Source organism: Palaemon carinicauda, chromosome 13, assembly GCF_036898095.1.
Source record: "Palaemon carinicauda isolate YSFRI2023 chromosome 13, ASM3689809v2, whole genome shotgun sequence".
In the NCBI taxonomy this organism is placed as follows: Eukaryota; Metazoa; Arthropoda; class Malacostraca; order Decapoda; family Palaemonidae; genus Palaemon; species Palaemon carinicauda.
The window spans coordinates 22,739,574-22,744,573 of record NC_090737.1 but is presented as its reverse complement, the minus strand read 5'-3'; positions in this window follow the sequence as shown (position 1 = coordinate 22,744,573).

The following is a 5,000-nucleotide window of genomic DNA, read 5'->3' as shown; positions in this document are numbered from 1 at the left end:
TACATTTATATATATTATATATATATATATTATATATATATATATATATATTTATATATAATTATATATATATTATATATATATTATATATATATATATATATATATATAAGACAAGTAGAGTTTTTGGTATCGTAATTATACAAATCGTGAAGCAAGGTTTTTTTTATCTCTCTCTATTATAATAAATATCTTGAAATTTTTTTATCAGGAAGACCAATAGTGAATGCTAGGCAAGGGAGAATAGCGCAGTGTGCGTGTAATGAGTTGACGATCTTCTGGTAAGTCTCTCTCTCTCTCTCTCTCTCTCTCTCTCTCTCTCTCTCTTATATATATATATATATATTTTATATATATATATATATATATATATTTATATACATTTATATATATTATATATATATTATATATATATATATATATATATATTTATATATATTATATATATATTATATATATATATTATATATATATATATATATATATAAGACAAGTAGAGTTTTTGGTATCGTAATTATACAAATCGTAAAGCAAGGTTTTTTTTATCTCTCTCTATTATAATAAATATCTTGAAATTTTTTTATCAGGAAGACCAATAGTGAATGCTAGGCAAGGGAGAATAGCGCAGTGTGCGTGTAATGAGTTGACGATCTTCTGGTAAGTCTTCTGTGTAGATGTCTGAAGCGACTAATGCCGTGGAAGTTTTGCGTCTTCGAGATTCCATCCAAAGTTCAGGAGTTTAAAGTTGAATGTAGCAGTAGCGGTTCTGTTATATTTTTGTGGAGCCTCCCATTTTGGGGAATGGGTTCAATGTTGGATATATATATATATATATATGTATATATATATATATATGTATATATATATATATATATGTGTGTGTGTGTATATATATATATACACACACACACAATAGGTGTATATATACATTCGCATTTCTCACTCCTTTTTTTCTATATCATCATCATCATCTCCTACGCCTATCTATATACATGTGTGTGTGTGTATATATATATATATATATATATATATAGATTAAAAGAAACAGGGTTTTGAAATGGAACAATTTTCATTCAATCAATGTCAATCCTTTTTTCAAGAAATGAAAAAAAAATCCTTCTTGAGTCGAACAAGTGATAGAATACAATAAATCGAAAATTCAGAGTATGCATATTTCAAGAGAGAAAAAAAAAAGGAAAATAATATATTCTGACCGAATCGCTTTAGGTCACAGGCAAGATCTTGGGTCACCGGGAGAACGCAATTCTTTGTCACAATGTCCATAGTTGACAGCAGTTCCATTTGGAAATTCCAGATAAAATGTCATTCCTATTCAATGATTTTTTTAATTTATTTTCATTTATTAAGTAGATTTGATCTTTTGTAGCCGTATCAGAAGGATTTTTTTTAATAGTTTTTCTATATGTACCTAGATTGATGTCTTGAAGTATGTCCAAAAGGATTTTTCAATTTTTTTCTTATTTATTCTCGTTGATTTCTTTTTTTTTTTCGTTTATTCACGTAGAGTGGAAGTCTTTTGTAGCCATTTTCAGAAGGAGAATAGTAAAATGGAATAATAGGAAGTGTGTATGTATATATATATATATATATATGTGTGTGTGTATGTATAGATATATGTATATATATATATGTGTGTGTGTATATATATATATATATATATATATACATATACATATATATATATATATATATATATAAGAAAAAAATAAAAAGGAAATACATTCATATTATCAATTCTCACCATACCTGGCCTGGGGGTCTATTGTAAAGCAAGAGGAATTTAGATTCTTCCCGTATAAATTCATTCTTGTACCGTGTGACTGAGCAGAAAGCATAAATAAAATATCAATAACTTTTTCTATACATTTAATTCGGGTATTAATTTTCTATCTTTAAGCAATAATTATATTTTAATTAGGATGTTTTGTGACCCAATATAATAAGCTAAAGACGTTATTAGTGAGACAAAGGAAAGGAAATGGTTCTTAGTTTTATTTTCTTCACTAAGGCAAACGTGGTACCATATTATTTAATTACCTCCGCCAATAAAGTTGGAAGGAGGTTATGATTTACCCCGTGTTTGTGTGTTTGTAATTTGTGTTTGTTGTGTTTATTTGTGAACAGCTTCCTGGCCTCAATTTCAATCATAGAGTAATGAAACTTGCATGAATTAACTGTTGTATAAAAAGCTGGAAAGGATTAAATTTTGGAAGGTCAAGGTCACGGTCACGGTGAAGCAAAATATCCAATTCACGTAATCAGCCATAAGTTTGGACATCGTTGTCACAGAGACCTCAAATTTTGTTCACACGTGAGTTTAAGAAAATCTACCCCAATTGATAAATGTTAAGGTCAAAGGTGAAGGTCAAGGTCGAGCAAAAGGTTTAGAAACAAGCTGCCGTGGCAGAGGTCTTCACTTATTCCGAATGCCCCGCTAGTTCTAATTTGTTTTGATATGAAATCTTGGATGAAATTACGTTTATCACTTACGTTTACTCGTACTGACATATATATATATATATATATATATTTTATACATATGTTTATATACATGCATACATATATATGTATATATATACATATTTTACCTGTATATATGTATATATACATATATATATAATATATATATATACTTATAATATATGCGTGCTCGCACTCGCTCGCGTATATTTTTCTTTTATAAATCCTATTTCGATTGTCTTATTTTTCAAATACTTTATGCTCTTCACGTTGAAAAGACAAATCCCAACTCACAAGTTGATTGCGCATGAAAGGATTTGCCGCCAAACTGCACCGATTTCGTTCCACATACCAACCTAACCAGTTTTCAGGCATCAATTTCGTTTTAGGTGTGCGCATGCGTGTTGGTAGATTCAGCTCATCATTATGCAAGGAGTGGTTTTGACATGTAACTGAAGCTGTATCAGATGGAGAAAGTTATAAGAAACTATTTATATTATTTGGACTGAGTAACTCTAAAGGTTGTTACGTGAAATATGTTATAATTAGATAGATATTTTAGGAAAAAAACCATCGAACTTTTGTTTGTAGATGAGAAATTTGGGGCACTGAAGACTAAAAAAATATAAGGAACTTGGAGAAAGTTTCCGATAAATTGAATGCAATTGAAGTAGCGATGGTATTCTATCAACATGCTTGGATAAAAATCTTATGCCAAAATACTCAAGTATGTTTGGCATTTATACCATAGAGGAATGTTGACTGCATCAGAAATCTTTTTAAATTAACGTGCTCTTTTTTTTATTTGTGTGGGGTAAGCCACTGCCGTCTCTGTATTGAGACGGCAGTGGGTAATCGCGGTTGCCTTCTTTTTGAGGGACTTTGCTTTGGCTTTGGGTTAGACTGTAGTCCCGATCGGCTGGCATCGCTAAGACCCCGGTAGCGTATGTTCGTGTGTTGTACAAGTTACTAGCGTCCTTCCCCTCAGCATCACAGGATGCTATATACACCTGATTTGAAATACTGCCTCTAGAGAGCTATTGGGTCCTTTGACTGGCTAGACAGTACTACATTGAATCCCTCTATATGGTTAAGGCTCATTTTCCCTTTACCTACACATACACCAAATACTCCGGCTTATTCTTTACATGTTCTCTGTCCTCATTACTGAGCAATTCTACTTCGCTTTCGGTGTTAACTACTGTTTTGTAATTGTTCAATGGATACTTTTCTCTTGGTAAGGGTAGGAAAGACACTTTAGGTATGGTAAGCAGCTCTTCTAGGAAAAGGACACTCCAAAATCAAACCATTGTTCTCTAATCTTGGGTAGTGCTATAGCCTCTGTATCACGGTCTTCCACTGTCTGGGCGTTAGAATTTTCTTGCTTGAGGGTACACCCTACCTCTTTTCCTTTTTCTTTCCTTTTTTTTAATAGATTTATTTTAATGTCATTGATCTCAAAATGTTTTATTTAATAGTTCATTACTTCTTGTAGTTTATTTATTTACTTATTTCGTTTCCTCACTGGGCTATTTTCCCTGTTGGAGCCCTTGGGCTTATAGCATCCTTCGTTTCCAACTAGGGGTATAGCTGAGCAAGTAATTATTTATGTGTATATATATATATATATATATATTTTATATATATATATATATATATATATACATACATACACTATTGTTTTTGTTTTGTTCATTTACTAGCTAATCACTCATGACGATGTGAGAAATGCATGAGCTACAGAGAATACAGAAAGCGAGCAGAAGAGAAATATTTCTAAAATTATAATGAAAAAAAAAAAAAATAACCCACCGTCTGTCACCAAGCTGCGACCAGTATTTCCTTTTCATTGGAAGTGGAGCAATTTCTTGCCATTAGTAAATTTTTTTTAGTGAGCAGATTTGCACCAACCAGCAGGGGTGCCCTTTTAGCTCGGAAATTTTCCTAATAGCTGATTGGTTGGAAGTATTTTTGTCCGAATACCTCCAACCAATCAGCGATCAGGAAACTTTTCCGAACTAAAAGGGCACCCTTGCGAGTCGGTGCAAATCTTCCTCACTAAAAAAAATTACTATAGTTATTTCTATCATCACCTGAGGCGTCAAGTGCTATGAATTATTTAGTAATACCACTGCTGTCTGTCAGGAATTCATTTTCTAAAAGGGGGAAGGGGCTGGTTTGGTTTGGTCATGGGCGTGACATTTGGCATCCTTTAATTAGGAACGATTTATTATTTTTTTTCTTTCCTAACAAAAAATTCGTTAGTGCTTAAATTCACTTTTTTTTTCTTTCTTTTTATCCGTATGCTTGAGTTTATTGATTTTTTATGCTTGAATTCAGTTATTTTTTCCTTTTTTTTTATTCGTATGCTTGAATTTAGTGTTTTTTTTTTCTAATCTTGAAATCAGTTATTTTTCTTTTTTATTTATCCGTATGCTTGAATATAGTGATTTTCATTCTTGTATGTTTGAATTTATTTATTTATTTATTTATTTTTTCATTCGCATGCTTGAATTTTGA